The sequence below is a fragment of the Macrotis lagotis genome, chromosome 1 (assembly GCF_037893015.1).
Source record: "Macrotis lagotis isolate mMagLag1 chromosome 1, bilby.v1.9.chrom.fasta, whole genome shotgun sequence".
Classification (NCBI taxonomy): Eukaryota; Metazoa; Chordata; class Mammalia; order Peramelemorphia; family Peramelidae; genus Macrotis; species Macrotis lagotis.
In genome coordinates, this window is record NC_133658.1 from 255,844,367 (window position 1) to 255,869,561 (window position 25,195).

The 25,195-nt window shown below is 36.2% G+C and overlaps 1 long non-coding RNA gene across 1 annotated transcript in view; it reads left to right on the top strand.

Annotated features, from left to right (window-relative positions):
• Positions 1 to 21,203, top strand: part of LOC141504893 (uncharacterized) — a 49,199-nt gene extending 27,996 nt beyond the window's left edge. Inside the window, exon 3 of the long non-coding RNA XR_012473493.1 lies at positions 21,117 to 21,203. This is a non-coding gene — a long non-coding RNA (uncharacterized LOC141504893). The remainder of the gene's footprint in view (positions 1 to 21,116) is intronic.
• Positions 21,204 to 25,195: the final 3,992 nt, after the last annotated feature.

Genomic DNA, 25,195 nt, shown 5'->3' on the forward strand with positions numbered 1-25,195 from the left:
TGAGCACTAGTATTTTTCTCTTGAAAAAAGACCCTTGTTTTCCAATCTCTAATCAGTTGTTGAAATGATAAGGCTAGGCCATTACAAAGTTAAAATGGCAAATTGATGATAATTGCAATCTTCAGATATATTGTCAAGATCAAGAAGCAAAATGAAACTGTTTCCACATACAGCTAGATAGGAAGCTGAATAAATGCTGGGATGAAGCAGAAGGAATATGCTGTGGTAGTATTTGTATTTTCTACATCCTTTGGGCAATGAAAAAATCTATTCTTTTCTTCATCTTTCTATTATGCCACAAGCCACCTACTTGGGGATGAGATTCAAGGATGCAATTTACACAAGCCATCAATCCAGGTGAGTGGACTGTAAAATACCTAGATGTAGTGTCAGATTCCCAACCTTATCATGGAGTTGGAACTTGGCTTGAATAGGGCTATGTCTGAAAACAAGAATATTGCTCAGAAATGAGAAAAGTTGGGCAGTCAACAAGTATTTATTCCATATTCACTATATGCTGAACATTGTACTAAGCCCTGTAAGAGACAAAGAAATGTGAAATATAGACGTTAAACCTTAAATCCTTCATCTGTTTCCAAGGCCACTATGGGGCTACCATGCTTTTGAACCCAACAGGCGGTTGTTATTATTATTATTGCTCATCCTTCATTCTCAAAGAGGACCAATGACAACACGAGTATAATGTCATGATTTGAGTGGGAATTGGATTTAAGTTAGTCAGGCATCTATGACAAAGTCATACTCTCAGAGCAAAAAGGGAATTTGTAATCAACTGGATTACTGACACTTGAACTGCAATCACCACTACATAAGTGATCAATGGAAGGTCATCCATCCTCCAAGTGACGACTGTCAAGTGATACTGAACTCACTACTTCTTGAATCAACTCATTTCATTTTGCACAATTGTATGTATGAGAGTTCTGGAATTCAATAGTAAGTACTTAAGAAATGCTTGTTGATTGGTGTGTTCTCCAAATCTGTCAAAACACATGTTCCCTCCATGAGTACAAATTGCAATCCATCCATTCCTTCTATTCCAATATGATTCTCATCTCTGATCTCCTATAAATCTTCCATAAAGGATTTACCCAACTTACTGGAGGCCTTGCTCAAGGTCTTTTTATATTTCATGATTACCAGTTCATTACTTGGCCTATTTGTTCATCAATCATCCCTCATTCTTTTTTACAAGTCCTTTGTGATCAAACATTTCCTCAGTGATGTGATTTCTTACACACAGATCATGATGATATAGAACTAAAATTTGTTCTTTTTACCTCCCTGTGGGACAAAATAGAAAAAAGGAAGGAAGAAGATAGATGTGGGGGGCAGGGAATAGGGATAGGGGATGGAAGGAAGTATTTATTATGTTCTCTAGAAAATATTTGGAAAAAATAAAAAAAAAAACCTGTGCGCAAAATTACACTGACTGCTATGATATTATTGGAGAGTGGGCTAATATTACCTCATTTGATCCTCACCACAACCATAGAAATAGATATATTTTTACCCACATTTTTCAATTATAGAAACTGAGGCAGAAGTTCAATAACTTACCTAGGGTTACACAGACATTAAATGTATGAGTTCAGATTAGAACTTAAACAATGCACAGTCCAGAGCCAGGATTTTACTGTTAGTGCCCTTAGCATCTCCTAAGCAGGACAAGATGAATCCCTCTTTCATATGGTAGTCTTTCAACTCCGCAAACATTTTTCTTCTTAAGGCTAAATGTCTCTTTCCCTCAGTTGATCCAGATTCAAAGGAAGTCAAAGACTTGAATCTATTTGATGACAAATTTGTTTTTATGACCCTGTCTGGACCCTCCTTTGAACTAGCTACTGTTTCACTTGTGGTATAGTTATTTGTATTTATGTCTTTTCTTCCTTCAAGAAAACAGCATCTATCATTACTCTGTTTCTGTATACATAAAGCTTTGCTCAGTACTGATTATAGATGTTTAATAAATATTTGTTGACATTAATTGAATCAAATGGAAGACAGTCAACTCTAATTTTATATATGATCTATGCAATAGGATCTAAAAGACCCTTATAGGGAAATATTACATAAAAATATGAAGTACCATAGCCATTTTTGAAAGAAGATAGAAACCAGACCAGTAGGTGGTTTTCATTAGGAGGCAGATTTTGTCTCATCCTAATAGAGAACTTCCTAACAATTAGACAGGTCCATTGACAGAATGAACTAACTCAGTAAGTAATGAGCTCCCTCTAACCAGAGGTGCTACGAAAAGACCAAATGAGAACTTATTGGAAATGTTGTAGCAGAATTTCAAGTTTCAGGAAATGGATTAGATTGCTGTGGAAGTTCCTTTGAGCTGTGCGATGCCTTGGAATTAAATGAAACAGCATTTCTTAGGTTTTTTTTCATTTTTTTAAAATTTATTTTTTATTCTCATTTCATACAAATGTTTTTTTTAATTAATAAAATATTCTTGTTTACAAGTAAACAAAGTCCTCCCCCCATGAATATAGATAGACTTGTTTGGGCGAAAAAAGTAAAGGGGAGAGAAAAAAATTAAAATTAAAAAAATAATAGTAATAATTGTGGGTATGGCCAGGTGGCGCAATGGATGAAGCACCAGCCCTGGAGACAAGAGCACCCGAGTCCACATCCAGCCTCGTAAACCCAACAGTCACCCAGCCATGTGACATGCAAGCCACCCGATCCCCACTGCCCGGCAAAAACCAAAAAGAAGAAAAAAAAAGACCCAAAATATAATAAAATAGTAATAATAGTAGGGGTGGCTGGGTGGCAAACAGAGCATTGGCCCTTGAGCCAGGAGCACATGGGTCCAAATCCGGCCCCAGACACCCAAAGATCATCCTGCTATGTGGCCCCAGGCAGGCCACCCAGCGACACTTGCCCCGCACCCTCCCCCAAATAATAATAACAAAAAATGTGCTTCAGTCTTTGTTCCAACACCAACAACTCTGTCACGGGTGGATCACATTCTTTATGATAAGTCCATCACAAAAGTTACTTCCATATTTTTCCAACGTTGCCATTGCTGATCACGACTCCCTCTTTTCTTATTTCTCCACTACCATGTACTATATTTTCTCTCTCCTTTCACTCTGACTCTGCTGTAGGGTTGCTGAGTGGCACAGCAGACAGATCCCTGGTCCTGGGGCCAAGAAGCCCTGATTCCCCCATACCACCCCTTAGGCCCAGAATTCACCTGGCCCTATGGTCCTGGGCAGGCCTTCCAATCCCAGGCCCTTGCAAGAAGTAAAAAAGAAAATGTGTTATATCTGGCCACTCTCCCCCCATGGTCCATCCTCTCCTCCTTTATTCACATCCCCATTCACATCCCTTCCCCCTGATCCCCCCCTCCTTCTTACTCCAGATGTCTATACCCCATTGAGTATATTTGCTGTTTCCTGTCCTAGCCACCTCTGATGAGAGAAAAGGTTCCCTCATTCCCCCTTGCCTCCCCCCTTCCATATCATTGCAATAGCTCATTGTAATAAAAAAAATCTTATTATGTGAAATATCTTGGCCTATTCCCCCTCTCCTTTTTCTTTCTCCCATTCCATTTCCCTTTTTTTCTATTGACTCCATTTTTACACCATATTTTATCTTTGAATTCAGTTTTCTCCTGTGCTTCAACTATAAAAGCTCCCTCTACCTGCTCTATTAACTGAGAAGTTTCATATGAATATTATCAGTATCATTTTTCTATACATGCAGTTCATCCTCATTAAGTCCCTCATATTTTCCAATCTCCATGCTTCACCTGAGTCCTGTATCTGAAGATCAAACCTTCTGTTCAGCTCTGGCCATTCCAAAAGGAACATCTGAAATTCCCCTGGTTCATTAAAAGTCCATCTTTTTCCCTGGAAGAGGACATTCAGCCTTGCTGGGTAGTTCATTCTTGGCTGCATTCTAAGCTCTTTTGCCTTCTAGTATATTGTATTCCAAGCCCTATGAGCTTCCAATGTAGTTGCTGCTAAGTCCTCTGTGATCCTGATTGCAGCTCCACGATATTTGAACTGTCCTTCTGGCTGCTTATAATATTTTCTCTTTGACTTGGGAGTTCTGGAACTCGGCTATAATATTCCTAGGGGTTGGTTTTTTGGGATCTCTTTCTTGGGGGGGATCGGTGGATTCTCTTCATTTCTATTTTGCCCTCTGCTTCTAGAATATCAGGGCAATTTTCCTGTAGTAATTCTTTGAAAATGATGTCAAGGCTCTTTTCCTGATCATGACTTTCAGGTATTCCAATAATCTTTAAATTATCTTTCCTAAGTCTGTTTTCCATATCAGTTGTTTTTTCAAAGAGATATTTCACATTTTCTTCTAATTTTTCATTTTTTTGTTTTGAAGTATTGATTCCTGATTTCTGGTAAATTCATCAATCTCCCTGAATTCTATTCTTTGTCTGAAGGATTTGTTCTCCTCAGAGAGTTTTCTTATCTCTTTTTCCATCTGGCCAATTTTGCTTTTTAAAGCATTCTTCTCCTCAATAACTTTTTGAACTGTTTTATCCATTTGACCTAAGCTGGTTTTTAGCATGCTATTTTCTTCAGCATTTTTTTTGGATTTCCTTGACTAAGCTGCTGACTTCATTTTCATGTTTTTCCTGCAACTCTCTCCTTTCTTTTCCCAATTTTTCTTCTAACTCCCTCATTTGATTTTCAAAGTCTTTTTTGAGCTCTGTCATAGCCTGAGCCCAATTTCTGTTTTTCTTGGAGTCTTTAGATGCAGAGCTTGTGCTTCCTCATCTTCAGACTGAGTATTTTGATCCTTCTTGGGCTCATTTGCAAAATATTTCTCAATAGTCTTCCTCTTATTTCTCTGCTTGCTCATTTTCCCAGCCTGGGCCTGGTTTGGGGTGCTTCCTGAGCTTTTGGGACACTCCCACAAGGGTCTCAGTGTGTGAGGCTCTGTCCTCCCTCCTGGTCTGTGAATGACCATAAGTGCCCCCCTCTGCCATGGGGCCGAGGTGGGGGGCCCTGTTGTTCTATGGTGGGGCCTAGACTGGGATCAGGATCTGAGTGTGGCCAGAGCCCCAGAGTCCTGTTCCAGGGGCAGAGGACAGAGCTCTGCAGTCTCTCTCTCTTCACTCCCCTCCCTCAGCTCAATGGGCTCATGCCCTGGGGGCTCCTGCTTACAGCTCTGCCTGCTTCTGTTTCTGTGTCTGGGCTGCCAAAAAACCAAGCTGCTCGCTATGTGCCCTGAGGGTTGGGCTCCACGTGCTCGCTCTGGCAGAGGTCCCCCGCTGTTCCCCCACTTTGTGCCCAGTGCTCCCCGGGGTGCAGCTCCGGAGACTCCCCCACCGCTGTGAGTCACGGCTTCCAGGGGCCTGCAGCTACCTCTGAGAGGCTGAAGTTCTTTCCCTCTGGCGGGCCGCCCCTCCGACCCCAGGGAGCAGAGCCTTTCTGCTCTTTTCCAGGTTACCTTGAGTAGGAGAACTGCCTCACTGGGTCCTTTTGTGGGTTCTGTCTCTTGAAAGTTTATGAGTTTTTATCAGAGAGCTCCTAAGACTCGATCACGTCATGTCACCATCTTGGCTCCGCCCCCATTTCTTAGGTTCTTACTAAGAGTTCATTGATGCTTTTCATCTTTTGGGGTCTGTCTCATTCTCCCAACTCTTACCTGTGCCTCCAAGAAGTTGTAGCATGCTCAGTGGCTATATACCCCAGTAAATCATCTTGCAAATGCACTAAAATGGGTTGAGTGTGATTGAAAGCATTCAGACATGTTAGTGAGAGAAAATTTTCCTGGGTGAAATGGGAAAATTTGTCTGAGCTCAGACATTTAATGTCTGTGTAACACTGGGTAAGTTGCTGAACATCTGCCTCAGTTTCTATAACTGAAAAATGTGGGTAAAAATGTCTTCTGTTTCCCTGGTTGTAGTGAGGATCAAATGAGGTAATATTAGCCCATTCTTCAATTTGTTTAAAGGCCAAGAAGGCAATTGAAGCAGGTATTTTGAACAACAAAGATGCCAAGATCATCTAACTGCATCCTGACCATTGCCAGTCTTTCTGACTTTTGTCTTGCTACTAGGCCTCACAGACTCAAGAATAGAGAGTGAGGTTTATGACTTTGTACAACCATGCCTCACTTAAATCCAATTCATATGTAAGTCAATATATCTCTCCTGATGTCATTAGTCCTCTTCAAAAATGTAGGATAAGAAAACAATAATCAAGCAGTCAGTCATTTAGTCAATAAGCATCAGTAAGGTCTTGCTACTGTATGAGTGGTTCTAGGATACAAAGAAATGTAGAAATACCTTCCCTCAAAGAGCTCACAGTCTAATATGGGAAACTATGTAAATATGTATTAATGAGATATAGCCAGTGCAAATAGAAGAACATCAGAAAAGGGCACATTTTAGTATATGAGGGTCAAGGTAGCTTGGTGACCTAGTGAATAGATTGCTGGCCCTGAAATCAGAAGTTGAATTCAGATCTGATCTCAGACACTTACTATGGGCAAATCATGTAATTCCAGTCATCTCCAAAAATAAGAGAACAGAAAAGAAAAAATATCTGAGTGGTACTGGGGGGAAAAGCCTCCTATGAGCAAATTTAATCTAGTTCTTGAAGGAAGTCAAGGAATCTAAGAAGCAGAGGTGAGGAAGTCTGATAAACATGTGACACATATGGAACAGTTAGTTGATGCATAGAGTGCTGGATCTGAAGTCATGAAGACTCTACTTCATGAGTTCAATTCCAATTCTGACCTCAGACTACTAGCTGTGTGACCCTGGATAAGTCATCAAACTCTGTTTGCCTCAGTTTTTTTCATGTGGAAAATGGGCTGGAGAAGGAAATGGCAAACCTCCGTTTCTGCCAAGAAAAATCTCAAATGGGGTCATGTGAGAGGTAGAGATGACTGAAACATCAAAACATTTAGCAGGAGGATTTAACTACAAGGCAGATGGAAAAGCACACTGGTCCTTAGAGTATAGTATCAGAGTAGATGAAAAAGTCCAAGAGTAACTTAGAGCATAAAAGTAGGTCATGTGGCAACACTCTGGGGTCTTAAAGGCATTGCAGCTGTGTGGTTGGTAAGACCCATTTAAAACTTGGATAGCAATGGCAGGGCAGATACTAAAAAGAGTGGTCTACCATGTCTCCATAAGATGTCTTATATTTGTATAAGACTTTTAGCTTTTTGAAGGATATTCAGGTTTATGATCGTACTTAATATAATAACTCCAAAAAGTCAAGATGGTAGATGTTTATAATTCTCATCTGATAGCTAAAAGGTACATAAATATAAAATGATTTGCAACTAGATGGTATAATAGGTAGAATAAAGGAATGGAATAAGAGTTAAATTTCAGTCTTACCTCAGACTTATTAGTTGTGTGATTCTAGGCAAATTTCAGTTTCCTCAACTGTAAAAATGCACCTCCTCACATAGTTGTGAAGATCAAATGAATTAAGTTAGATAAAATATTGCAAATTTTAAAACTAGCTTCATTTGAAGTCAAATAACTAGTCAGTAGCAAAACTAAGACTAGAAGCCTTTGCATTCTTGTACTCTAAATTTAGAGTATGGGATCTTCAAACTGAGTTCATCTAGTACAAAGCCCACATTTTACAGATGAAAAAACTAAGGCATAGAGCCAGACCTTAAGTGACTCATTTCAGTTCACAGGTGGTGAGATTCGAATTCAAGTCCTTTGGGTCTCAAACCAACACTTGTATTTGACTTTAGTTTGTTGTCATTCCTGCCTTAAGCCTGTTTTCTTTCCATTAGACCAGTGGCATTCATTGTATAATTCTCAAAGCAAATTCTTCAGTGCCCCTAATGTCTGGATTGGAAGGCATCATCTTAGACTCAGTAGGACCTATAGGAGTTATTCAGCTTTACTGAAAAATGATGACTTCCAATTTGGTTCCATTCCCATAAGGTTATGAGTATTTTGAACTTATCATTCCAGCTATCACCCTTAGCACTTAAACTAACTTTGTCTTTACATTTTAAGAGACATACAGTGATTATGTATAAGCAGATAGATAGATGGATATATATATATATATATATATTTACATATATATATGTATATATACATATATATACATATATATATATATATATGGATATAGCCTATATGATATTGCTTTCTGTCAGGGGGAGGGGAAGGGAAGGGAAGGGAGAGAGAGAAAAAATGTGAAACTAAAAACCTTGGAGAAAAAAATTATTGTTGAAAAATACTATTGCATGTAGTTGGAGAAAAAAATAAATAAAATATTTTTTAAAAGAGTGACATGCAGAAGTTGGACATGTTCTACATATATGTAATAGAAAAGTTTTATTGGGGGAGGATTTATTAAGAAGATAAAAGAAATGGGGTAATTTTGTTCAGCATAATGTAGTGCAAAGAGTATGGAACTGGAATTCAAGAGATATCCTTTAGTCCCAAATCTGCCATTTAAAAGTTATTTATCCTTAAAAGAAGTTTCAAGACTTCCTCATCATGACCCCAGGAACTTTATCATTATAAAGAACACTTCAGCTCTGGTACTCACACCTCACCAGTACCCTCTGTCTCTTGAGCTTCTCTAATTGGTTGGGGAAATAGAAAACCCCTCCCAGAACCTTGCAAGATATCTCTTCATTTCTCAATCAGTTACACCCATTTAGATTTATGCATTATGTCCCTTTCCTACCTTCTGACTGCTTTCTTTTGGGTTGTTTTGTTGCCTTCACCTATCCTTGAACATAGTAGGCATTTAATAAAAGTTTATTGTCTGACTGAGTCTGTTTCTCTTTCTATAAATTTACTCTATTGTCCTCAATACCTTTTGCTTCAGAGGGTTGTGAAATTAAAATGAAATCACCTCCAACAGAATATTTTTAAATCATCTATGTTATGTACTTTACATGTGAATTGTTATTACTCTAGTCTAAACTAGTCCATTCTAGCCTGGTATTTTTTCTACTTTTTTCCTACTTGGTTTTATTGGGATTGACTTTTGGTTTAATGAAGAAATACTCACAGTGATCAAATAACATATCCCTGAAATTTTAACTTTATATATATATATATATATATATATATATATATATATATATATATAAACCATGTTATATTATGTGATGGTATATCATATATTCTATCATATAATAATGTATTAAAATAATGTATTATACAAATATATAATATATTATATTTTGTTATATGCTAGGTATTATATAAATTGGTATGATAATGTGATCCACTAAAAGGAGCATCTAGAAAACATCATGCTTTGGAAATGCCTCGTCCTTTTGTTGTGAACATTCTCCATGATGTTACACCTTGTGTAACATTCTGTAACAACATTCCCATTTTAAACTTTACTTGATGACTATCAGATGGCCCTTCAAATTCCTTTCATTACTACATACTGGAAGGAAGTTTCTATAATTATTTTTTGCAAGACAAATGGGGTTAAGTGGCTTGCCCAAGGCCACACAGCTAGGTAATGATTATGTGTCTGAGGCCAAATTTGAACTCAGGTACTCCTGACTTCAGGGCCAGTGCTCTATCCACTGCCCCATCTAGCCACCCCAAATTTTTGTAATTTTGACACATGTGAGAAACAACTTGTTGGAAGAGGAAGAGGTTTTTTTAAGGGGATATTTTGTCTCATTGAATCAAACACTCTTTTCATAGTCAGCAAACAATAAAAACAATGATATCTTATATCCTTTGCACATTTCAGCTAATTGAGTGACTAAAATTTTAAACTGCTATGAAAAATAGTCTATGAAATGCTCACTGATCCTTTCTTATACCCTTATGTGTATATAGCTTAAGTTTATCTCTATGTGCATATAGATTAATTTCTTGAAAAGATGGATATGTTGTTATTAATATTTTCTTAATCACCATTTTGGGGGTAATAATAGGATCAGAATTTTTCCCTAGTTTTTAATGTTTTCCCTCTTTTAGATACTTGAGGATTAATCCCATAAAACTAAATTGAAATAGTGATGACTCCAGAATGAATCTCCTCTTTTCATGGAATGAAAGAGCATTCATTAATGCCTTAATAATGTATTCCCCCCATCTTTGGCCATTTGTACTTCTTTGTATAACATATCAAAAACTGTGGTGTTAGCATTCCAATGAGGCAATTCTACTGTTCTAATGGCAGTATCTCTGTATTCTCTTCTTGATGAAGAATAGTGTTTTAGAGACTTCCAGAAGCCAAGATGACAGAATAAGCAGTAAATCACTATAACTCTCCCATATTCACCTCCAAACAACCATAAAATATTTCCCTCAAACAAATACTGGGACAGCAGAAGCAACGAAAAGACAGAGTGAAACAATATTTTAGCCAAATGAACTTGCAAGACCAATAAGAAAGGTTTATCTCAGGAAGGTAAAAAGGGAATGCTCTAAAAAAAGGAAGCATTCCAGCAAGCAAGCAACAAACTCCACCATAACAAGCTAGTGGAAGATCCTGAGCCTCCGTGTGATGGGACAGGCAAATGCCAGAATCAGAACCCACCATGTTCCTCCACATAGCCATGGAAGAAGGCAGTCTCCAGGTCTGAGAACCACCACATGACTCAGCATAGCCCTGGACAAACAGGCAACCTTCATTGGTAAAACTACCTTGTGCTTCAGTATAGCTCCAATGAAATGCCAAACGTATCACCCATCTCAGCATACACCAGACACCAGCTCTAGGACCTTATGGTTGCCAGAACTCTATGTTCTTTAGTACCATCAACCACATCCTACTCCAACCCCTCAACACAACACCAGACACTAGGGTCTCCCAGGTCAACATCAGTGCAGCACCACATAAAAGTTAGAATTGGGCAAGTGAGAGCTATTGACTCTATAAAACATCAAGAATCAATCCAATAAATTTAAAAGAATGAAAAAAATAGAAAACCATGGGAAAACCAACTAACCTGGAAAATAGGTCCAGAAGAGACAATATCAAAATCACTGAAGTAAAACTGCCCTGGAACAAACCCCACCATACCAAGCTAGTGGAAAATTTTGAGCCTCAGTATGATGGACCAGGCAAACATCAGCATCAGAACCCACAATGTGCCTTCCTTCTCTTACTTTTCTGTCAGGTAAGATAGATTTCTATATTCAACTGATTGAGTGTATTATTCCTTCTTTGAGCCAATCCTGATGGCAGTAAGGTTCAAGCAATACCCATCACCTAATCTCCCATTATAATTTTCGTTGGAGTTTCTTTTTTTGGATCTCTTTCCTGAGGTGATCTGTGGATTCAATGCCTATTTTGCCCTGAAGGTTGCCTGTTTGTATGACTAACAGAATAGAGGGAAGACTGAGAGAGGCAGTAGACAGAAGCAAAATTCTGTTGAGGAGGGAAAGGTTAAATGAGAGAGAAGACAAACAGGAGGAAAAGTAGGATCAAGGTAAATATACAGTTAGTAATCACAGTTGTGCATGTGAATTGGATAAACTATCCAATAAAATGAAAACAGATAACCAAATGGATTAAAAAACAGAATCTGACAACATGTTGTTTACAAGAAGCACATTTGAAGGAGAGAGATACACACAGAGTAAAGGTAAGGGACTGGAGCAGAATCAGTTATACTTCAGTTGGAGTAAAAAAAAAGGAATGGTAACAATCCTGATTTCAGATGAAGCAAAAACAAAAATAAACCTAATTTAAAAAGTTAAGGAAGGAAACACCATCTTGCTAAAAGATACCATAGATAATGAAATAATATCAAAACTAAACACATATTAACCAATTGGTATAGTATCCAATACTTAAAAGGAGACATTAAGCAAGTTACAAGCTTATGACCAAACAAGAAAGAGAGCATTACAAAATGTCAAATAGATTATTTTGATTATATTAATAAAAACTTTTTGCATAAACAAAAACCAATGCAACCAAGATTAGAAAGAAAGCAGAAAGCAAGTATTTCTAATAAAGGCCTCATTTCTAAAATAGACAGTTTTCAGATGAAGAAATCAAAGCCATCCTATGAATATAGGAAGAAGTGTTCTAAATCACATCTGATTAGAGAACTGCAAATTAAAACAACTCTCAGGTGCCACTTCACATCTATCAGATTGTTTAATATGAAAAAAAAAGGAAAATGATAAATATTCAAGAGGAAGTAGGAAAATTGAGACACTAGTGCTTTATTTATGATGTTGTGAACTGATCCAAGCATTCTAGAGAGCAATTTGCTACTATGTTGAAAGAACAACCAAACTGTGTATTCTTTTTGATGCAGTATTACTACTACTACTAGGTCTGTATTCCAAAAAAAAAATCATAAAAAGGGGAAAAGAATCTACACATGCAAAAAATATTTACAGCAGCCCTTTTCATGGTGATCTTAATATTAGAAATTAAGGGGATGCTTATCAATTGGGGAAATGACTGCATAAGTTGTGTTATATGAATGTAATGAAATACTATTGTTCAATAAGAATTAAGGAACAGGTGAATTTCAGAAAATCCTGGAAAGGTTTGTATGCTGTAATGCTAAGTGAAATAAGCAGAACCAGAAAAAACATTGTATGCAGTATCAACAGCATTGTGTGATAATCAATTATGAATTATTCAGTTCTCAGCAACACAATGATCCAAGATAAGTACAAAGGACTCATGAAGGAAAAGGTTATCCACATTCTGATAAAGAACTGATAGATTCTAAATACAAATTGAAACAAACTTTTTTCATTCACTTTGTTCTTTTTTGTTTTTCATCTTTTTGATGTTTCTTCTTTTACAGCTATAACTCTTATGTAAATACATTTTACATGATAGCATATGTGTGTGTGTGTGTATATCTATCTATCTATCTATCTATCTATCTATCTATCTATCTATCTATGTATAAAACCTATTTCAAATTGCCTACCCTTTTAGAAAGAGGAGAAAGGAGGGAGAAAAAAAATTGGAACCCAAAACACTATCAAAATGAATGCTGAAAATTGTCTTGACTTGTAATTGGGTAAAAAAATGGAATTTAATTAAAAAAGAATAGTGTTTGATATTAAAATTTTCACTGAGTTTTTCCATTTTAAATTCAAGGTCCTTCCTTAAATATTCTTGATACAAATATATTTAGTTATGTTTTTCATCAAGGGAATGGGGCTGAGTATAGCAAGCTCTGTAAGACTGTAATCTCCTAAATGAGATTAATCATTATTCTAAAGAATCATTTTTAAATATTCACACAAGAAAAAGCTAAGAAAGAATGTCTTTGGAACAGTCTATAATATGCACTGAATGGACAAGCCACATAGTTGATCTATTGGTACATATTATCTTAGCTAGATATTGCAGATGAACAGTGAGCTTGACTTAGAAGTTTTAGAGATGGAGGAGAGTAAATTACACAGGTTTTTAATGGTCCCAGACTTTTCTCTGAACCAAAGGGGGACTATATTGTTCTTTGAATAATTGATGTATGGTTTCATGCTTTGGAATACCACAAACTCCTAAGAATTAAAGTTTAAAGTCACTCAAAGATCTATGGAAAAGTACATGAGAAGCACAAGTGGTTTGCAACACATTACTAATGCAAAATTGCTTAAGACATGGGGTCTAAATGATGTTAGCAGAGATGTATAATCACAAAAGGAGTTAAGACAGTCTTGTGATGATAAGAGAAAATCAGTAGTGGATACATATGATCTATTGATACCCAGACAATGTTAAGAGATATAGAAGAAAGCCTTCAGCATATTAGGGGGATCTCCTTTTAAGGATTCACAGAAAGATACAGAGAAGAGTCACTTAGGATAAAAATGTGTTGATTCGTTCAATCTGTGCTATACAAATAAATATCAGACTTGTTGAACATATATAAAATGTAACATACATATGAGATATTAATATTATTCTATAATGTGCTAGCAATGGGTATCCAATGATTTCTCTTTAATTAGGAGGTAGTCATACATAAAATTATCAATAAAATTAATAAATTAAAGTATATTTATTTGCTAATGAAAGGATTTAAGATGGACAAAATTAGAACTTCTTCTGCCATATAAAAGGTGAAACATTGGAAAAAATGTCCAAGAAAATTTGGTGATCTCCTGCCGAAGTGATCAGTAATCATAGGATGACCAATCAATATTTATATAGCTTAAAAGAAAAGCATAGATGATTTCTTGTACTTTCTTCTACTTCAATGATTCTTTGGCACACTAATCAAATACAAGACCCAGTATATAGAAAGAATCAATTATATATTACTAAATTGGTCTGTACTTCAATACTTTACAAGATCTACAATTCAATTTATGTAACCTCCTTTACTATTAATGCATATTATAACCCCTCTTATTCTTAATAGATGATTTTAGGAGTTTCTTTTCATTCCTCCACCCCACAAAAAATTCCTTTATTGGAACCCTTCTAGCAATAAGCCTTTTCTCTCCCCATCTCTCTTCTTCCCTTCTGCTTTTCACTTTCAAACACCACTGATTAAGCACCTACCATGTGCAAACCACAGTGGTAATCATTGAGGATACAATGATAAAAACCGAAAGGTCTGTATCCTCAAGGACTTTATATGCCAGAGGGATAATCTTACTGGCTATCTGTCTGATGAAAGACACACAGTCCATAATTGAATCCATTGTGAAAGCCTTTCTTACTTAATAGGGCCTAACAGAGCTTATAGTCCACTGACATTGTCTTTAGGGAAATCAGGTCACACCTAAACCATGATGAGGTAATAGAAGAGGATTTTAGTTGGGGAAATCACTTCATTATTATTAATATTATTATTAACAATTCTCAGTTATTTTAGTAACAACTTGAAAGCACTTGAGAAATTCAGACTGTATTCCAATGGAAGACTTTGACAGTCCCATAACTCAGACCCTGGGGGTGAGTGGTTTGGCTTCAGTAAAACTAACTCCACCAACATCGTCCTTCCTCTTTTAATATCTTATTACAAGATAAGCTCATTTCAGGGAAGGGTAAATTCTGCCTCAACCAGACAAAAATAATTACATTGAATTAACTGAATAGATGGCTATGAATAATCCACATGAAATACTTAAACTTGGGTTTGGACAGAAGATTCAGCATTGGTCAGATACCCACTGATTATGCAATTTATTCTTAGCAAAGAAAATGAATGTGAGCTATAAAATATTTCTCCAATAATCTTTTAGTGAAAAACAATGGAAATTTGAAGACAGATTAAGGCTTAGTGTCACAACAGATTACAGTGTGAACAGACTATTCTTATAGGGGTCTATTTAACTAGTGACAAGTTGAGGGGAGGGAGAGAACTAGAGGGATTTTTGACATGAAAAATGTGAATTTGCTCTCTGAGTGTTTACTAGAGCTCACAACTAGCAGGAAATGAGGCATGAAATGTATTGTCAAACATACAGTGTTCAAAATATAATGCATTACTTTAAGTTGGGTTTTTGCTTTCAAAGATCCTCACTCTCTCTGTCGCACCCTTAATTCTTTCTACCAGAAAGATGAATCCAATACCTTGACAACCCCTTCAGAATCATAATGGTTAGGCATAAAAGGTACTCTACTCCTTATGTGCCTAACTCTAAAAGGGCTTGGTACCATTTTATTTACCTTCATTGATCAGAGAACATGACACTTTAGATTGAATGAATGAGTGGATGGATGGATGGATGGATGGATGGATGGATGGATGGATGGATGGATGGATGGATGAAAAAGTATATATTAAGATCTATGTACTAGGCACAAGGCTACTTATTGTGAATTTGCAGCAAAAACAAAAATAAAGACAGCTTCTACCTTCAACAAGTTTACATTCTAATGAAGAGATACAACTATATGTGGTGGCCAGGGAGGGATAATTTGACTTGGAAATTTACAGGGATATATAATGAAGATATAGGGAAATAGACTAAAATGAAATGAAAAAATAAATATATATGTATTTATACATACTAATATATTGTTATATATGTATTACTTACATATGTTACTATTTATTTATCTTGGTAAATAACCAATGTTATCAATGAATCATCAGTAGAAGAAATACATCAATGGGGGCCCATGAGTTATAGCTCTATAAAAACACTCTCAATTGTCCAATAGCCCTTAGAAGCATGAGAATATACAGCTAACCTGTGGTGATTCAACCTGCTAGTCCTAATGAGATTTAAGAGAATAAACCCTTGAATCTGAGTCACATCTAGTTATGGAAGCTCAGAAAGAAAAAGTTCATTGGCTAAGATTAATGAACAGATCTGGTATCTGAACCCAGGTTGTCTGGATCCAAATTCTGCATTCTTTCCCCTTCATTATACTGCCTTTTATTAAGATTAAGGTACTCCATCCCCTCCTCCTCACCCCTCCCCTCCTCCCCTCCCCTTCTCTTCCTCTCTCCTCCCCCTCTCCCCTCCCACTCCCCCTCTCTTTTCTTTTTCTTCTTTTTTCTTTCTTTCTCTGTCTCTGTCTCTCTCTATTCCAGTCTCTCTTCTTTTTCTTCTTTTTTTTTCTTTTTTCTTCTTCCAATTTATCTGTCTCTGTCTCTCTCAATTATCTGGGGTGAAAAGTTATTTGGAACAAGAAATGTGCTTGTTATGGCTTATACACCCTGTTGTCTGTTTGTCCTTCATTGTCGAAGAAGACCATTACAACAGGAAGCTGATGCCATGACTTGCAAGTCTCAAAATATTTTGGAGATGTCCTGTGTCCAGATATAGATCAGGACAACTGGAGATGGTTCCAAATGCAGTAAGAGTTTAAATTATCAGGTTTTAATTCCCTTGCTCTTCTACTCCCAGAAAGCTAGGTGAAGGCTGTTGCCCAATTAGTTACCAAGCCCTCCTTTGAAAATGATAAATTATGATTCTTGTATAACAGAATTAGAGTCATTTTTGCCCATCACTAACCCTGAAAATGGGTCCACTCTTTTACAGAGTGTGTATCTTTGTCACAATTTCTCACAGTTCCTTCTTATCTGTTTCACATTCATCTAAAAGTATAACCGATAAGCTTGTTAGATCTTTCTAATGGTGCTAATAATAAATAAATATGGCTCAGATGCACAAGTGCTATATGAATATTATAGATCTAAGAGTCATATGCACACCACCTCTTCCCAACCCACAAACAGACTTTCACCTGCTAAATGAGGACACTTTGACACTTACATTAGCACAAAAAGTCTTGAAATGAGAAACTTATCTTATTTCACTTCTTTTCTGTGTGTGTGTTTTTAAACTTCAGTTTCTCTGAAAGTTGATTTGTCCCCAAATAAATAAATATATCAGGCAGAAAGAAACTCTTTTATTTTTAATAGCAGCCAAATTCTTAGAAATGTAACTGACTTGGTAAGAAGAAAAGTTTTGTTCTTCATGCTAGAATTGGCGCTGGCAAAATTAGACCAGTTGGCAGAACTACCAGGTTTTAATAATCATTAATGATTTCTTCAGTTCAGTTAAATATGACACATTACTGTGTTGAATCACCTTCAATGAAAAAGAGGTTCCACTGCTTCTTCTCACCTGCCTTTCACTTGCAATCAAGTGAAAACATAAATTCAAAAATATAAATTGTATGTGATTATAATGTGTATATGGATCATACAACATGTATCTTTTATTTCTCGCCTTGTGAAAGATGTCTTTGCTATGATCTATAAATCAAAATTGCCATTTTTGTCTGGGAATATTGGATCTTGGTATTTTTAATACCACATAATTGCCATCTGAGTGCATCTTGCTTGTGCCCAGCTTAAAATCAGAGAAGATAAAACAAATGTGGTAACTTCAGTTATATTCTGATAATTCATAACAGTTATAAAATGAGGAATACAAAATATGTATTGTCACCATCATAGAGGAGGTTCAACTCTGTATTCAAATGGAAGGGTCTCCATCAAAAGAAAAGTTCTCCAGATTTCCTTCTTTTGAGATGATGTGCTTATTGAATAAAATATCTGAATATTTCAGGATCTCTCACATATGATGCATAATAATAAGTAGCATTTATGTAGTACTTTAAGATTTGTAAAATTATATATGTGTGTATGTATTTATGCACATATATATGCATACATATACATATATATAATCTATATATATATATATATATATATATCACTTGCTCTTCACAACTATCTTGGAAGGTGGGCACTATTATTATCTTCATTTTACAGATTAAAAAACTGAGATCAACATAGATCAATTGACCTCCCCAAGGTAACACAACTAATAAATGTTTAAGATAAGATTTAAACTCAATTCCTCCTATACTCTACCCTGTGAATCACATAACTTCCTTCAAAAAAATCACTGAATGTTCAGCTTAATGTTCCACATACAAAAACTAAGAAGATAAAGAATGCTTATTGTTCAGAAAATGATGATATACAATTGAAAGGACTGTCTATTGAACTGGTCTTGGTACTTATATCTAATGCAGAAAGACAATAAGCTGGTGCAGAATTCCATGGGAAGATGAAATAGTGTAGATCTGCATTTGAAAAATTACGCACTATTTTTAAAAAATCCTTAACTTTTCCCCAAAGCAAACAAAAACTTAATTTTTTTCATATTATTGATGCAATATAACTATGAAACATGTAATGTCACAGTCTCTGAAGAACCAAAATTGTAGATCACTCAGGGAGAAATACATAGTGGAAATAAATCAGACATGTAACGTAAAACAAATTATACATCAAACAGTAATCATTAAAGAAATGTATGACTGAATGAGAAGGTAGATTGGTCATATAAGATTGAGGTTCAGATTGACCATGTCCTCTCCTGGTATCCACTTAATCCTTCATCAAGCCAATAAGATTTGTGCCTACTCTATGATAGGCATTGTGTGATGAGATCTCAGGTAAAGAACAACAAATATCAAATTGACCCTGACCCCTAAGAGTTTGTATGCTACCAAGGGAGACAACAAGTATGTGTGTAAATTTATACAAAATAAATTTTTATAGAATAAATATTAGACAATCTGAAGGAAAGTATGATGTCATAAGGAATTTTGAGGGAGGAAGTATATATTTTAAGGGATAAACAACAAAAGGAAACTCCTAGGGAAGATTTACAGGAGGACTTAGAATAAAAGTATACAGAAGGGAAAGGCATGACTGGACTGTGATCTGAACTGTTAAATTGAGTATTCACATCAGTGAATGAATGAATGAATAAAAAAACACATTTGGTAAGGTCTTACTGTGTGCATTTCAATGAGCAAAATTCTAGGAACACAAACAAAAAAGACAATGTAGGGCCTACTTTCAAGAAGCTCACATTCTCAAAGAGGAGATACCACATAGATTAGATTTCAAAGGGGAGGGAAAGATTTGAATGTACAATTGGTCAGAATCTAAGCAGATGACAAGGGTCACTGGGATTCATTGGCAGGTCATGTGACAGTGTTCAGTGGTCTGGAGGATGTGGAGCAAGGCAGATGGTGAAGCTCAAAGTATTTTAGGAGGAAGTAGCAGGGCAAATAAGGTCTAATAGTCCTCTATCATCCAGAAGGATTATATTTGGAGATTGCCAGCTCCTCCAAGCAGTGTGAGCTTCCATAATTACTCTGCAAGGTAGGGGAGACTGGAGGGACCTGTGATTTATTAATCACTAGGAAGCTAGAAGTGGCTCAAATGGAGTAGAGATTCCAAGATCTCTCACAAAGAATGGGCATGATAAAGATTAGTGGCTAATCAAGAGTAGAGCAGTTAGGAGAAGGGACTTCTTGTTCATCATTTCCACCTAGTGCACTTATGGGGTCTGGGCAGGGACAAAGAAAGGGAAAACTGGAGAGGAGAAAAGAAAGAAAAAGGAAGAGCATTCATGCTAGAAACTATTCTCACCTATCTACCTTCGATGGAAGAAGTGAAGAAAGGAAGAAAGGGTAAAAGAAAACCTGTTGGTAACACCAATGATGAGACTATTAAGGTGAAAGTGTGAATGGATCCATTAATGAAGAAATATAATGTCCATCATCTATATCCAAACCTGAATGTGTGTGTGTGTGTGTGTGTGTGTGTGTGTGTGGAGAGAGAGAGAGAGAGAGAGAGAGAGAGAGAGAGAGAGAGAGAGAGAGAGAGAGAGGCAGAATGGTTTAATGGCTAAAATATAGAATCCAGAGTCAAGATGTCCTGAATTTAAATATCACCTCTGACATTTACTAGCCTTCTGAGTCTTACTTTTCTTAACTATACAATGGGGATATTGTACCATCAACCTAAATTTTTAATGAGGATCAAATGACAGAATATAAATGTGTTTTGCAAAATTTACAGAACTACATGAATGTCAGTTATTATTACTATCAAGTAATCAATCCTAGGTTCTCAAAAGTAATGATCACTGTTTTTGCTTAACTGTTTTTACTTTGATACTTTAGAATGAGTTCCCTTTAAATAAGGGTATACCCTTATTTAAATTGGGAAGGGAAAAGACAGATTATTGAGAAGTGGTGGTATTAAAAGCAAATCCCCACAAATCAATAAAATATTAACAACAAAAATTACAATAGCAACAGGCCCAATTTCTGACATTTACTATTGGATTAGAAGAAATTTGACTATGGACCCAGGTACAGATTATCCACCTATGTCACTGAAAACCAGTTTATGTTGCCCATTGATGTATGAATTGTTTATCCGTGGCATCTCATGAAATATTGAAGGGTAGAAATCATACTACTACATCATAGGCTTTTAAAAAGTTTCCAAATCCATTTGTCATATAGAAAAAAAATAAAATGATTTTACTTTGCACAGAGTATGAAATAGTTCAAATAAGTGTTCATAGGAAGAAAGATTCCTGCTCAATAAAAGGTAAAAATACTACTAATAAGAAAGATTCAAAAATATTAGGGGAAAAAACAACTAAAGGTAATGAGCTCCCCAACCCAGGGTGATACTTAAATTGAAGTTGGTTGATCATTTAATGGGGATATAACAAAAGGGACTTAAACTCCAAGAAAGATGGCCTTTATGATACCCTCCAATTCTAAGATTTTATTAATTTAGTCGATGTTTTATTTCGGTTTTGGATACTAAACTGAACCAGTGATGGTAGTCTAATGATTAATAGGAAATAAAGATCTCTGAACTCATCAAAATTGTCTTCCATTTGCTGTGTTTAGGTCTTCCAGGATGGCAAAATTGACTGGGCAAATATGCTGAATAAGAATCTACCCCCCCACACTGTCTTGAGGGTGACTTCTGTTCCCTACCCTTTTTTACATTTCCTTCTCTGTATAAACTACATTACAGAGAATCGTGAAGAAAATGGAAAACAAATAAAAATCTACTACTACCTTCTTCAGGTCTGTAAAAACCTTTTCCAATTTTTAATGAGTGTTGTTTGGGCTTGGGGCAAAGGTAAGGTTAGTTGTTTTCCATCTTTGGCAGTGACATGATGCACACAGCCTACCCATCGTCAACCTAATCATGAATTAATTTGGGGGAGGGGAAGAGTGCAGAACACTGAATCTAAATATGAAATCTAGTTAGGTATCTAGCCACATCTGGTTCATTTAAATCTCCAGGGGCCATATTTAAAGAGAAAACCATTTCTGTTCATACAGTTCCTCATACAGAGATGCCAGCATGAAGATGTAGCCACAAATTAAAAACAAAACATTGGCTTGAATTTCATCCCAAGTCCATCCACAGCCTAGTGTAATGTCTGTTGACTGCCATTAATTGACCATTTTCCCTTGTCATACTTTATCAACAACTGTAGTCACCTACCTTTTTGAGCATCTTAATTTTTCCCCTTTCTCAAAATCTAGTGTGTCTTTCATGTAAATTATTGTAATATCACCACTATGACTATCAATAATAGCAGTGAATATTTAAGTTGTGCTTTTCATTTTAATAAGGACTTTTATATTAAACTTGATGTTTATTTGAACTTTTAAAAAATCCCATGAATCAAATAATATAGGTATTATTATTCCCATTTTGCAGAAGCAGAAATTGAAACTTAAGGATCTTGCCTGATTCAGAGAAATGAATCAGAGAAAAAAATATATATTTCTGTGTGTGTGTGTGTGTGTGTGTGTGTGTGTGTGTGTGTGTGTACGTGCTATTCATCAAACTAGATTTGTGGACAGGCCTGGATTTAGAGTCAAAAGACCTGGATTCAAGTCCTAGCTTCTTGACTTACTAAAAATGTAAGCCAGTAAAATTCAGTGTCACCCAATAATATTAATAAACAATCATTGCATAGTAAAATTTTGCATTTCAAATTTTAAAAGTATTTTTCACATGTGAGATAATATAATCCTGAGTTAATCATTTATCCTTTCTCAGACTCAGTTTTCTCAACTAAAAAATGGGGAATCATACTTCATAGGATTGTAAGAATCAAATGAGATGCTAGAACTTAAAGAACTATATAAATGTCTGTTATTGTTATTATTATTATTATCCTTTTAAAAATGGGGAAGTGGAGGCTCATAGTGTTTAAATGATTTACCATTTAACAATAATCAGAGATTGAGAGCAGGAAGAGCCCTCAGGAACCACCTAGCCCAATCCTTTCATTTTACAGATAAGAAAAATGAGAACCAAGGAAGTGACTTGCACAAGCTCATCAAGTTAAAGCATCAGAGATATGATTTGAAACCAGTCTCTCTGTTGCTTCCCATATACTAACCTGCTTCCCTGATAATGTGACCTCCTATGGATCACTTTGTTATTTAATGAAAAAAGCGAGGACTCAATACTAGGACTCTGAACTTCAAGTCCATTGCTTTTTCTACCATAGTTCACATATCTAGCTCACAAATACAGTCATTGTGCACTTCCTCTTATTTCTGAATTGTTAATAATGTAATACCCAACTTAGCAAAGTTGAAGTTTTTGGTCTGAGAATTAAATGAAGGAGAAGATCCACAGACCATGATCTCAAAACTATTTGGAAGGTCAGAGTACATGCCAGTACAATTTTATACATGATGCACACATACAAATCCATGTCAAATGGATATGAGAAATGAATTTTAAAAAATTTTATCCAGCCCATAGCTGCTGATAGCACAGTCCCTGAGGGCCAGAGCAGTTTAGCCTACAGTGTTCTCTAAGCTAAGAAAATCAAGTGTCTAAATTCATATCTTCACCTTCCCTAAAAACGAAAGGCTATGTAAGCCAATTTCTATTTTTGGTCAATCAACCTAAGTCGGCCAAATTTGAGTTCCAGTTTTAATATAGAGCTTTTTGCATAAAACTAAGTCCTTTATAATTGTTGATGTTGTTGTTGTTGTTGTTGCTGTTGTTACTATCAATTCTTTTTATTATGAACTTTGCTATCCTTAAGTAGTCTTTTGGAGGAAGTACTATAGTTTATTTGAAGAGAATACATTTCAATTTATTTCCAAAGTAAAGTAAACTGGTACTGCTTCTCTCACAGTGAAAACTGAAGATGTAAAAACAATTTATGATGGTTGACTTTTTCCTCAGGTGATTCAGCCAAATATTTGGTTTAGCCAAATAAGCATCCTCATGTCTCTTTTCATCATGAAAGACAGTGTTTGCTGTTTATCCCATACACATCAGCTTCTTATGAGTAAGAAATGCCTTCTGGAAATGCCTTATGGAAGGGCAAGTTATGGTCCTGAATAGGAAAATTTTCCTTGAAAGAAGTTCTTTGGAGAAATGCATAAAATGTTCAACTTAAAATCTGGAAGACCTGAATTCAAATCTTTCTATAGACCACTTCTAGCCTGTGTGTTGCTGGGCAAATCCATTATCTTCTTACTACCTCAGTTTTCACCTCTATAAAATGGGAATGATAACAGCACTTATAGATCTCACAGGGTTGTTATCACTCTCTGGATCAAATGAGATGATTTATGTGAAACATTTTACAAACCTTAAATCAGATTGCAAATGCTATTACTTATAGTTATTAGCAATTAGATCTTTCCAAAACTGGAATTGCCTGCTTCAATAATAAATGAGTACCTTTTCTGTAGAGATTTCAAGCAAAGACTGGATGACCACTTGATGAGAATGCTATCAAGAGGATTCTTGGCTAGGTACCAGCTGACCGAGATGAACTCCAAGTTCTAATTCTGAGATCTGGTGGTTCTGTGTGACTTGGTGCCATTCACCAACTATGACCTGACAGCTGTGCCTCTCCTAGGCATCCAGGTGAGCTGGATAAGATTCGAAGACTCTCTGCCTAGATAGACAATGATTCCCTGACACCTGGGCAGAGAGATATCAGTTTTTCTTTCTGGTATATAGAGTTGCTACACCATTGTCATACTCAAGGAGGCAGGGAATTGCATTTTTTAAACAGGAAGCATTAGGTTTTTTCCTTTGTTTTGCTCTGAGGTCACTTATAGGCAACAGATAAAAGCAGAGGGAAGGCCAGATCTCTGACTATATATTATATACACCAGCAAAAGAGCCAGGTTAAACCTCTTTTTGGAAGAGCAGTACACATCAGAGGAGCTAGATATCTGGTCAGTTTGCTCTGTGTTTCAGTGATGAGGTTTTCTGAAGACAGTCTTGAAGAAGATAGGCAACTCAGTTTCTTAAGAAGAGGCATAGCTAGAGATTTTTGCAACTGCTATAAGAAACTTGGAATGGGATGGAGAAGAGAAGTCCTTCCCCCCTCCCCATATTACATAACGTTTCTGCATCACTAGAAGACTAGCTGTAGCTAGTCTGGACTATTCTGGACAACTCTGTGTGGTTGTTGGGGAAAGCAATACACTCTTAGTTGGTTCTCTTAGTGTCTTCTGAACTTCTTACTCTGGGCCAAGGTTCCAATGTCTCTGCACTAGTTACAGCTCTAGATAAAAGGTTAATGGCAATTGTCTTCTTGGCAGTTCTTTATGAGCTGTTGCCCAGCTGGATTATAAGTTTGTGTCAGAAGTTTCAAGATCTTGATATTCCAATTTTGTTTGACCCATCATGATCTCATTTGGGATTTTCTTGCTAAATATCCTACATCAGTTTGTAATTTTCCTTCTTGAGCTCATTTTACAGGTGAAAAAAACTGAGACAAATGGGGTTAAATGACTTAAATATCTGAGGTTGGATTTGAACCAGATCTTCCAGAACCCAGACTCAGTGCTTTATGTACTGTGCCACCTAGATATCCAAGATTCTGTTAGATCCAATGCTTAGACTAGGATATTATGATAATACAAAATACTGGCCAGGTTTATACCTTCAAAAACTCAAATATGCCTTTCCCCTACAA